Source organism: Equus przewalskii, chromosome 17 (assembly GCF_037783145.1).
Source record: "Equus przewalskii isolate Varuska chromosome 17, EquPr2, whole genome shotgun sequence".
Classification (NCBI taxonomy): domain Eukaryota; kingdom Metazoa; phylum Chordata; class Mammalia; order Perissodactyla; family Equidae; genus Equus; species Equus przewalskii.
Genome location: NC_091847.1, coordinates 40,440,039 through 40,452,816, shown reverse-complemented (window position 1 = coordinate 40,452,816; position 12,778 = coordinate 40,440,039). Strand labels below are relative to the sequence as shown.

Below are 12,778 nucleotides of genomic sequence, written 5' to 3'. Positions count from 1 at the left end.
AGTATTTAAAATTGTCATCTTTGATCCAGTAATTCCACATATGAGAACTGGTCATAGGAAATACAAAACAATAGTAAGGGGACACTTCTTGGTGTTAAGGTTTTCTTTGTAGCCTTTTTTGTCATGGAAAACAAGAGGAAACAACTTAGATTTTAAGCAAATAAGGGAATATTTAAGCACACTGTTACATGCTTAGATGATGCTTAGATTAAATTCTTATAATGTTAAATGAATAAAAATGGATTCAAAATACATATTCTGTGTAATCATATCTTTGCAACAAAAACATAAGCATTAAAAATGACTGGAAGGAAATAGAACAAAATTTTTAAGAATAATGGGTAGAAGAAAACCAGAAGATGCTTTGCGCAGAAGGATTATACGGACTTCTGCCCCTCTTTGCACTCCTTTTTTTTTTTTCTGCTTTTTTATGAAGGTTTTTTTTTTGCTTTTTGGTCAGGAAGATTGGCCCTGAGCTAAGATCTATTGCCAATCTTCCTCTTTTTTCCTTTTTTCTCCCAGAAGCCCCAGTACATAGTTGTATATCCTAGTCATAAGTCATTCTTGTTCCTCCATGCATGATGCCACCACAGCACGGCTTGATGAGTGGTGTGTAGGTCTGCACCCAGGATCCAAACTGGCGAACCCCAGGCCACTGAAGCAGAGCACGTAAACTTAACCACTTGGCCACAGGGCCAGCTCTGCCTCTTTGCATTCCTAATACCTTATACATCAATGACACTCCGTATATGTTAAATGAATTTTTTCAAGTGTTATTAACTAATTAGCTCCTAATTAACTAAAATACTCTGCTCAACTAACTTTCCAATTAATCAAATCTTTATCTTAATTAGCCATGCAAAATAGTTTTAAAATATCTTTTCCAGTGGTGTATTCTTATTCTTCCATCCAGCTCTCTGTAAGATCATAGATATTCAGGAACTAGCACATTTGGCATTTGGTCAAATAGCAAACACTTGGATTTAGTCGTTGAGTGTCACAAGGCATAACATCAAAGGAATTTTCCAGCGTTGCTCCCCACATACAGCCTGGCCCGTGTCATTTGATCCTCAAGAACGCTGAGCAGCAGAGAGGAGCAGTGGGTGATAAATGCCCATGGCTGGGGAGCCAATGTATACAATTGCATCAACAGGAGAATGGGTGCAAGACAGACAAGCAGGGGTGGCACCCTTTAAGTGCAGACAGCAGTTTTCAGAGAAAGCATGTCAGCAGATCATAGTGAATAATACATAAGGAGGAAGATACAATAAATAAAAACCTCATTAATTTACAGAAATAGAACAAAGCATCCAAAATAGGCAACTACATGGATATTTGGTTCCCACTGGAAGTAACATTTATTACCTTCATATGTAAGCCAACTTTAGGGGTTTTCTTTTGTGATAAAATTATGACATACCATTTTGTATTTCTAGCCTGTCCTACAGGCCTCTCTATGGCTCACTTGTGAGCAGAGGGCCATGGTCAGCACACAGTGGAGTTGTCCACCTGGGAAATAGAAGATAGTTTGTGTTGTGGCAACACACAGAGATAATTAATTTTGCAGAGAAGGAATAATATCCCTATGGCAGAAATTAAGTCAGTTCTTGAATTTCATGTAGAAGTGTTTCCTCACATCTGAGTTCACTTAAAGAGCAAAAGACCAAACATGCACCTCAATTACAGGGAATGAAAAGCCTCTTGAATGCTCATGGAATCACAGAAGGTTAGAAATGAAAGTTTAAAAATCTTCTAATACTCCACCACACACAAAACACATGTTCTTTATAGATGAGGAGACAGTTCAGAGAGGTTAGGAGTTTTTCCAAGATCACACAGCCAGTAAAAGGCAGAGTCAGGATTCAGACCCAGGACTCCTGGTGCTCTGTTGCTTTTGCTTCTATACTACTCAAATACTACAGGGCTTGCAATTTGCTAAGCCTCCACCAGTGCTGTTCACTGGATGTTCAAGAAGCAGTGTAACATGATGGAAAGTGCTTTGGAGTCAGACTGGAGTTTAAATCCTAACTATCACTTACCAGTGTGTGAATTAGGACAAGTCAACCAATCTCGCTGTACCCCATCTCACCTATAGAACGAAATCATAAACCCAACCCCACAGTGTGGCGCTAAGAATTAAATGAGATGATGCACCTCGCTGAGCAGGAGGCCCGGGTGCCACGGGAACTTGATGAAAAGCATCTGTCTTTACTATCATGCCACTTCCTTGCAGGCAGACCCAAAGCCCTGAACTTTCAGCCTCAGCCTCAGCCTCAAAAGAAGAGTGTGGTCCGAACAATTCATCCGTCTTCACAAAAGTTCTATGGATGGCTCTGTCTTCAGCTGTGCCCAACCAGAACAAACCACATCCAATCCGATCCATTTAGTGCTTGGCAACATGTTTAATACTAATCTCATCAATTTTTATTTTCATTTTCTAGTTTACCCAAACAAGCTATTTTTAGAGGCTAGTGACTTTAAACCAAAGTTGCCAATAAAATAGACTTATCTTGGAAAACACCAGGATCCTTCTGAAAGAATGTCAATATAAATACACACATGATACAGGAATATTTGATAGGAGTTTGGTCCTTGGTTTATATGCCAGCTCAACTGTAAACTTGTCCTGGACTATTTTGGGGTATTAAGATCTCTATGTGCTTATCATCCCAGCCCCCCTGCCATCCAATAGGTTTGAATGTCCTGGATGGAATGAACTTGATCCTCCCGCCTTACTTTTGGTCTCTCTCCAGAGAAGCTAATGCGCTGGCATAGTTCTGCCATTTGTCAGCCAGAAGCCTGGTTACACATTTGCTCGTCAATCTAAACCTAACCTATTCTCATACGAGCACTTGGGTTTCATGTAGATCAACCAGACGTTCTGTCATTCACCAGCAATATCGCTCCATAGTATTCTACGCCCATGTGACTTCATGAAATATTTCACTCTGTTCGTGGAAGAAATACTCAAGTGAATGTGCTTTCTCGAGAATGGTGACACCAGAATGTTACCAACCTGTTCATTACCACAACAAGGATAAATGGTTTTTCTGCCAAAGACTTTTGATAACGGGTGCCGTAATGCATCTCAGCACCTTCTGAAATTAAAGGTCTGCCCTGAGAGGTAAGTAGTAGAATGCATGGCTAACAAACCCAAACCCAAATTTTGGAGCTAAGTTTTCCTTGCCAGTGTAATTATCATTTCCGGCAGAGGCTGCCTTAGGAAGTTCATAATGTTATTTCTATCCTCTTGATATTAACGTCCAGGTGATGCTGACCCCATGGTTTGTGAAAGGGCAGATCCTTATTAACTTAGCATGCTTTATTGTGATTTTTCTTACATTTGAATTCATACACTTTTTTAACAGCTGTACATCAAAAATCTGCTATGGTTTAAGGTAAATATTTCATAGAATTATTAGTTCATCGTTCAGTAAAATATTTTAATATTCAGTTGAACAGTTTCTTAAGAAGCTTTTTAAGATATTTGTTTCTGCTTATGGTGATTAATTGTTAGAATTAAAAAAAAAATAGGTGATTTGGCTCTAGCCTTCACTAGCTCTTTTGACATTTTCAAGAGGCACAAAGGAACTAAGGAACTGGAAATATTAACAAAAAGAATAAATATCAGTTCTCATTGACATGTACATGACAATGGGCCAGTTAACGTCAGTGGTTCTGGATTGTAAACGGTGTTTTAATGTGGACCTAATTCATAAGAATTGTGGAGAAAATGAAGAGAGGAGGGCTTCCAATCTAGGATGTCTACAAAGAGCACATTTTATTCCTACAAGTGTCTGGAAATGCCTGGTATCATTACCATTCACTTTGAGCACTGGAAGCATGACTTCCCAGTGCTATTAAATAAATAAATAAATAATTCAATATCTGTGAAAGGTTGTTCATCTAAAGAATGTGTCCTCTAAAATTAAAGGCACAGATAGAGCTATGTCGTATTGGTTCTCAAAATGCCTGAAATGGACAGAATATAAATTCTGGTCAGAGAGTAATGGTTTTCCTTTACAGTTCCTGATTCTGAACAGGCTCAGCAGATCATAGTTTGAAATGATTTTAGTACTGGGTTTCAAACATAAAGTCACTTGGTCATAGTACAAAGAGAGTCTACCTAAGTAAAATTCTGTGCCTTAGTGAAATGCACAAAAGCCTTCCTCCTCAGTGCTTTCTCTTCATCCCTGTTTATTCTCATGGTAGCCCTTTTCCTCTATCTGACTTACTCCCTCTAGTGTTTCCTGGATGAAGTACAGGAACCAAAGCTCAATTTACAAACAAACAAAAACATGATTGCAATCTCTCAATATCTTCCCTCTTATCATACACTAAAGCAAACTTACCACCAGATGTTGTGACATGAACTCTAAGTGATTGCAAAATTTTTTATTTGAGAGTCTCAAACTTAAATTCTTGTATTCCAACTTCAGATCCCTAAAGGTGGCATTGACCTCTAATCTGTTAGGGTTAGATTCCTTCTCTGCCTTTGAATCCCTATGTCTAATCTATTGTGATATGCAGAAGGGTAAAAGAGTCTGGAATGCACTAGAGCATGCAAGCAGGCATTTCTTTGACGTATTTTCCAAGGGTAGAACTTACGCTGATTCTTCTAAGTTACCCAAGAGGTTCAAGATATTTGACTGAAGAGAAAAGTGATTCATTTTTAAAAAATGGCCTTAGGAAACCATGGGCATATTTTCACCACAGAAGTTCTTAGTCAAACCAGGAAGAGTAGCTACTTGGGAAGTGTATTGCTTATGGGCACTTTTTCTTTACAGAGAAGAAAACATACTCCCCAAGCTGTCATCTGCCATTGCTGCTCCTTTGGAAACCAGCCACAGCTGATTATGAGAGCTAACTATAGGCCAAGGTCATCTGGGGATCCACCCAGCCTGCTTACAAGGATGGCACCCACACCTCACCAAAGCACGTGGGCTTGCCGGTCCAGCCAGCTCAGCCCAGAGAGCTATTTTTAGTTGGAGTTCCCACAAGAAGACCTTTGACAGTCCTTCATGCTGCTGGCATTCAGTTTTATACTTAACCCTAATCTGATCTATACACTGACCTCTTCTCTCCTTCACAACCACCCATCGTTTTTGAGATAGGTCAAATTTTAATATTAAAACTGACCTTTTGTTAGACACCACAAAGCTCACCCACACATACAGCTCTATCACATCAAATTATGTCAACCAAGTGCCTGGGCAGGAAATCTCAGGCCTATTTAGCCTCCCTATTCACTACAGTCATCCACCAACCTCTAATCACGGCCAGGCCTTGTCTGTTCTGATTCCTAAGGATCTGTTGTTGATCCTTTCCCCTTCCATGTCCACTGACATTGCATTTCATCCTCTTTCGCCTAGACTGCTGTAATACCTTTCCAACCAATCTCCCAGCCTTCAATTCATCAACATTCTACCATCAGCTATCTTTCAAAGTTATAAATCAGAATGTATCACTCTTCTATTTAAAATCCTTCCATGATTCCCTATCACCTACAAGATAAATTTCAAACTTCCTAGATAAGTATTCAAGATTCTTCAAGATCCAGAGACTCCTGCCTACTTTTCCAGGCTCATCTGTCATCATTTCCTTCATGCCATCTTTTCATCCCTCCCTTCATCACATAAGTACACCCTACCCTTTGGACAAACTAAGTATTCATTCTTCCCCAAACCCATCTTGGTCTTCCACGTCTCTAGTGAACTTATCTCCCTAGTGATCTTCTATGTTTATTCCATCAAGATTCAGTCTGAGCATCACCTTTAAATGGAGCTCTCTCTGACACTCTTCCAAAGCTCCCTACACAGCTTACACACACCCATATTCAGTTAGTCCCTCCCTCTATGATTCTCTGTAGGACACTGTTCACTCTGAGTTCTTGTATCATTTATATTATTGATTTTTGTCTTCTCAATATCTACAGACACGCTTAAATTAAAGCAGTAAATAAAGTTTGTTCTATTAATTAATAAAATTATAAATCTCATAAACAAATCAGCCAGTTGCATCTAAGAAAGTATATTTTAATCCAAGTCCTGTCTTAACCTATGCACTTCACTAACAGAGCTTGACTTACCAGGCTCCAAGTGGGGTTGCAGTCTAAGCAACCATATCTGCACTTCAAGATAACTGATGCTTCTGCCAAGAGATGAACTAGAAAAGTCTTGGGGACCATGGAATTAAGGCAGAAAAAAGAGGCAGGAGTAAGGATGTGCTGAGGCTGGCACTTGCTGCCAGATATGCACCGTCCAGTTCTGGAAGACTTCAGAACCAAAGGGACTGTTTAAATTGAGACAGACACCATGCACAGCTGGTACATATTGTATGCCTCTAGGACGTCTCTTCTCTTGCTTACATCCCTATACTCTCTGCTCTTATATGCAAATTCCCAGCTTGGATCTAGGCTTAATCTAGTAAGATTGACTTCAGGATGGATTACCACGGGGCCAGCTTGGTGGTGCAGAAGTTAAGGTTGCATGTTCCACTTCAGCGGCCTGGGGTTTGCCAGTTCTGATCCTGGGTGCAGACCTATGCACCGCTTGTCAAGCCATGTTGTGGCAGGCATCCCACATAAAATAGAGGAAGATGGTCACGGATGTTAGCTCAGGGCCAGTCTTCCTCAGCAAAAAGAGGAGTATTGGCGGCAGATGTTAGCTCAGGGCTAATCTTCCTCAAAAAATAAAAACGATCGATTATCAGCACGGTTCCTACCTTTGTCTTTCTAGGTTAGTCATTTCCCTCCATGGAGTTTTCCCCAAGACAAATATTTCTTCAAGAGGTTGCCAAGGTTTAACTAATCTCTACCCACCGTGGGTGACATTCGGAACCACAGTTCATGACCCAGTCTTCTCTGCACCTCCTATCACACCAAGTATCAACCCTTCTTAAGTTCTGCTCAAAGCTCAGGCAGATGTTGATCCCTCACCAGCTGTGAAAAATTGAACTCCCAGAAAAATATTTTGGCTATGAAATTCTTCTCCACTCTGGCTAGCCTCCATATCTAAACTTCTCTCACTCTTCATCTATATAAACTCTCCATTTTTTCACTATCTCATCAAAAATAGAGCGTTACTGAGCATTTAGGTGCCAGACCTGGGATGGAGGCAACGAACAAGACAAACACAGTCCTTTCTCCCAAAAGCTTGCAGTCTAGCCATCTCTCTGTTGTCCCTGGAAACTGACCTATATATAGGAATCTGTATGCATCAAATGTGCTCCCACCTGCCATCCCTCTGGGCGTGTCTGAATTCTTATAATTCTTCAAGGCTCAATTCAAGTCTTCCTGCCAATGTCTGGTGTTGTCTCTCTCTCATAGCAGGGGGGATTTTGAACTTGCTAAGGGGCCATATCTAAGGATGCTGTGTAGAGAAACAATGCTGATTTTAAGGAGGCTTCCAGCAGTATCTCCAAGGACTTTGTCAACCCTATAGTTTTTATCAATTGAAAGTTTTGACATACATAGAAAGGACATGCTTACTCCTTGTGTGAACAACATGAATCTGGATAATAAGAAAAATATCCAATCACAGAATCAAGATGTATTAGTTATCTCTGGCTACATAGCAAATCACACCAAAAGTCAGTGACTTAAAACAACAAACATTTATTATCTCACAGTTTCTTTAGTTCAGAAATCCAGAAGCAGCTTCGCTGGGTGTTTCTGGCTCAGAGTCTCCCATGTGGTTGGAGTCAAGATATGGGTCAGGGGAGCAGTCATCTGAAGGCTTGACTGGGGCTGCAGGATCCACTTCTGATGTGGTTCACTCACATGGCTGTGGGCAGGGGGCCTCAGTTTCTCACCATGTGAGCCTGTCCATAGGCTGAATGAGTATCCTCAAGATGTGGCAGCAATCTTCCCCCAGAAAGAGCAATCCAAGAGAGAGAAGAAAGTCACAGCACCTTTTATGACCTAGTATCTGAATTTGCACACATCACTTCCGCTTTATTCTACTGGTTGGAAACAAGTCACTAGGTCCAGATTGCACTCAAGAGAGGGGAATTAGGCTTCATCCTTTGAAGAGAGGAATTTCAAAACTTTGTGGACATATTTTAAAACCACTGAAGCTGCTAAAGAATATTGAAAATTGGAGCTGTGGCTTAAATATAATTGCAAGGTGTGAAAACTATAATTTTGCAACAGACTGATTGAAAATTCTTAGGAGTTTTGGTCAACAGAGTTCAATATGGGCCTGCTCCAAAAGTCAATGTGATCCTAGGCTACACGAAGAACCGGGCACCATCTGGGATAAAGAATGAGCCATGTCTGTTTTGCTGTGTTGGGGTCAGACCACAGTAGGGAGCTGTATTCAGTTTGGGACACCACTTGGAGGGACACACTAGGGTTCATGTCGAGGACAGCAAATAGGATGGTCAAGAAATTTTAAATCATGTCTTATAAAAGGCTGTTGAAGGAACAAGAGAAGTTTAGGCCAGAGAAGACTTAGGGATGCTGTGGTCATTATCTTCAAGAATATGAAGGACTTTCACGTACAGGGATAGACTTGTTCTGCTTGCCTTGTGCTGCATCCAGAACCAATGAGTTGAAGTCACAGGGGAAACACTTTGGATCAACGTAAAGGAGACGTTTCTAAGAGTCAAAGCTGATGTAAGATGAAAGCGGCTGCCTTCAGAGACCATGTTATCAGAGGCATTCAAACAGTCAGAGGGCTGACTCGGGATGTAGGAGGAGGGAACTGGTATAGTATCCTTGACAGAGTTTCTGTGATCCCAAGCACTTTCCCCATGTAGCTGCATAGTTATCATTGCCTCAGTATGGAGTAAATCGATAGCAGTGGGCAGAATCTGGTCTTCAGTTGGATTGGCCAGTATGGCATGTTTTCTGTCTTTCGAACAATGATCATTTGTTAGTTCACATTTCTGTGGGTTGGAAACTTGGGCCGGGCTCAGCTGCTCGGTTCTGCTACGAGTCTCATCCAGGCCAGAGGGTTGGTCTAGGATGAGCCTCACTCACCTATCTGGTGCTTAACAGGTTGTCTGCTGGGGCTTTGAGCTTCTTTTCATAGGGGTCTCATGGATCCAGTGCAGCAGGAATTGGTAAGCCTCAATGTGCCAGGAGTTTTCAAGTCTCTACTTGTGTCATGTTTGCTAATATCTCAATGATCAAAACAAGTGACATCGTCAAACCCAGAATCAAGGAGTGGAGAGAGAAATTTCTTCATGAGAGGAGCGGCAAAGAGGCCAGCAAGGAAGGAAGGTATTTGTGGCCACTTTGAAATCTAACACAGACACCTTTTCAAAGTTAACTGAATGAAGCCTGATGTCACTCTGCTTTCCTTGATAATCAAAACTCATGCACTGGTGAATTAGTCTGCATAATTTTGACCAGACCACAAGGAGGGTGTCCTCTCTGACATGAAGTAAGCATTGCCAAGCAGCCATGTGCAAGGAGCTCAGCCTATCCCTGGGAGTGGACAAAGAGGGCAAAACCTCTGTCTTGCTGTCCATTTGTGAGAAATGGAAGGACAAGACAAACCTAAAGAAAGGGACCTAAGGGACAGAAATGACAACATACTCCATGACGTGTTTGGAGAAGAATAGGGTTTTAGAAGAGTTTGAAGATATGTTCTGAGTCCCCATTTTCACTCAGCAATAAGGCAGCCTGGCACTTGGTAAGCAGCTGCTGCTTTGTAATGACCCACAAGCTCTCTAACTGGACACAATCCCCACGACTTCCTTGCAGCATGCCTCTTAATGCTGAACCCTGCTGTTGGTTGCTGCTGAGTCAGCACTTACCCTATTGTTTTCTTATAGAAGAATTGAAGATGATACCCGTGTCTCTACCAAAAATGTGAAAACTAAAGATAGACCAACAGGGCTCTGATTTGGTGAAGGAAACTTACCTCTGTATATTAAATATATACAAGGAAAATGTATCTGTGTAAAAAAAAAATATATATATATATATATATATATGTTAAGACGCTATTATGAAACAGCTTCACTCATTCACATTGCCCACCTGGCCGGTGTAGGCATTTGAATTTTCTGCTCTTGATGAACAAATACTCATCTTATTTTCCAAGCTAGCTCTTTAATAACTTGTAGGGTTTTACTTCTCCCTGCACCATTCACTTTCTGCAAAATGGGATGCAGGGAGTTGTCAACAAACATTTGATTGACTAATTGAAAGCATGGGATAAGTTTCTGGGAGAGAATAAACACAAGGGAAAGGGACCCCCTTCCTCATTTAGACAATATTTCATCAAGCCCCAATGGTCGATTTGCGTCTAATCAGTGTATTTTAAGCAGGGACAGCTGGAGCTTACTGCTTGCCTCTTGCCCAGTCTTTCTTCCTTCAATGAAGGCAGGAAACAGAAGGGCTCTGCACACATCAGTCACAGACACTCCTCAAAGACAAACCACTGGCATGGAAACTTAACAAGGAAAGCATGCTGGCCCAACGGTGGCTTTGGGGAGCCACATGCAGGCACACACCAAGTCGCATGCTCAGCAGCCTTCTTCCCTCAGCCTTTGGGGGTGGGGGCTGAGGAACAAGGCTCCCTCAGTTTTCTAACAAACGACCTATTTCAGTGCAATAAGAAAGGGAGGGCAGCCATGCAGTCAGTCAGTCAGTTATACGCCAAGTTGTAGCGATGTTAGTATTTCACGCCAGTAATTCTGTCTAACAGAAACTCGTTCTGGCTTTTTTCCATTCCTTTTAGCAAGATTGCAGTTGTAAATCAGCAAGAGTGTCTTCAGGTTGGTTGTCGGGAGCAGCGTAGGAGGAAGAATCTTCAGAATAATTTAGAATATGAGTCTAAGAGGAAGGTCAATTTTGCCATTTAGAACCAGAGCGCCATGCCAAACTTGGCTTTGAAGGGGTGATCTAAATGTCAGCCTTGGAACTGGAATTTAGAATACCCAAACCCCACAATAATTCATGCCTTTACCCTCATGAGACTTAGTTCAGCTTCTCAGCTCTGACCTCTGAGCATCCTCTAAATGTAGGAGGCCACTTTAATAATAATCCACTTTGGATTGGTAAAATCCCTTTTTACTCATGAGAACAGTTTCATTTGTAGCTCCAAGAGGAAAATGGGATAGGTGTCGTACTGACCTGAAGAGCGTAGTGGACAGAAACTGGATTTGCAAGGAGAGTTCAGGTTCTGGTCCTACCTCTTTTTTTTTTTTTAACCAACGCTTTCCCTATTCCTCCATTCCCCCACCCCAGTCCCTGGCAACCACCTTTCTACCCTACAAGTTTGCCTTTTTTTTTTTAGATTCCACATATAGGTGATACCACACAGTATTTGTCTTTCTCTGTCTGGCTTATTTCATTTAGCATAATGCCCTCAAGGTCCATCCATGTTGTCACAAATGGCAGGATTTCCTTCTTTCTCATGGCTGAATAATATTCTGTTGGATATATATACACCACATCTTCTTTATCTCTTTATCCTTTAATGGACACTTAGGTTGTTTTCACATCTTGGCTATTCTGAATAATGCTGCAATGAACATGGGAATACATGTATCTCTTCAAGATGCCGTTTTCATTTCTTTTGGATATACACCCAGAAGTGGGGTTCCTGGATCATATGGTAGTTCTATTTTTAATTTCTTTGGCCATAACTCTTAATAACAGTGTGACCTTAGGCAGGTACATTGACTTCTCTGGACCTTTTCTTCTTTATCTCTAAAATTAAGAGACAGAGCTATTCAGAGGAATAAATGAGAAAGAATTTCATAAAATATTAAGAAGGTTGAGTTAGAACCCATGGTGCAGGGAGATGAATGGCCAAAGCCACTCAACCAGCAGCTGCAGAATCAGGGCTAGAACCTGTTTCCTGACTCAGCACTTAGCCAGCACCAGCTGCTTGTTGACTGAATGCACACTAGTTTTCCTCTGAGCTCAGCCCCTCTGAGCTAAGGTGGATTGATATGAGAAACAAATTAAGTGGAGCAAGGAAGGTTGGATCTATCTACTTCCCAGGGCCCTCATCGGTCTACACTGCAACCCCTGCTAGATTTACCTAACACTTAGCAAGGCACAGACACAAGCAAGACTCAGTAGGCATTCTTTAATAGAAAGACTCTAGTGCAGGAATCTACTGCGGTCCTATTGTTGGAAGCAGGAGTGAGAAGGGGACCAGGGGGAACGATCCACAGAAATGTCACAATCCATAGACGTGGACACCACTGCAACTCTCTGCCTACAGCTCTCTGCTCTGGCCCTGGCCCTGGCCCTGGCCCTCAGCAGACTTGCCTCTCCTTGGGTGCCTGTGAATGCTTCCCCCTCATAGGGTCACTGTTGAATTACGCCAAGCACACCTCTCCCCACCACCGTGATTTCTGCTGCACGATATCTTCAAAGACCATCCACACACTGTGGACTTAAAGAAGAGGCACAGACACCTGGGGACAAAGATCAATCCTCCTCCCATTAAAGCATCATTTTTGGCCAGTCCCACACCAGCTTCTTCTATCAGAAGCCATTGGGAAATAAAGAAACAGCTCAAGTAATATTTACCTCAGATCGCACCGTTGGCTTTCATTATTAACATTCGGCAGCCAAAGGAAACAAGAGTACTCCATCCAGACACTTGACAAAGAAAAAGGAACAGCTCATACCCCAGCCTTCAGAAGATGCTTGAACAATCGTTTTGGATGGGCACATGCAGTCTTCACACATACCAGCAAACACTCCAAAGTGTGATGACTGGTGCTTTCATTCTGCAAATATTTATTGAACTGGCACAGTTCTAGGTGCTGGGAATACATCAGTGAACAGAACAGACAAGAACCC

At 41.7% G+C, this 12,778-nt stretch overlaps 1 protein-coding gene across 7 annotated transcripts in view; it reads left to right on the top strand.

The window, feature by feature from the left end:
- The first annotated feature begins 2,696 nt into the window (after positions 1–2,696).
- ITGB6 (integrin subunit beta 6) overlaps positions 2,697–12,778 on the top strand; it is a 129,255-nt gene continuing 119,173 nt past the window's right edge. For all 7 annotated transcript variants that reach the window (XR_011528387.1, XR_011528386.1, XM_008513713.2 and 4 more), the window contains exon 1: positions 2,697–3,124. The gene's annotated coding sequence lies outside the window, so the exon portion shown is untranslated. The remainder of the gene's footprint in view (positions 3,125–12,778) is intronic.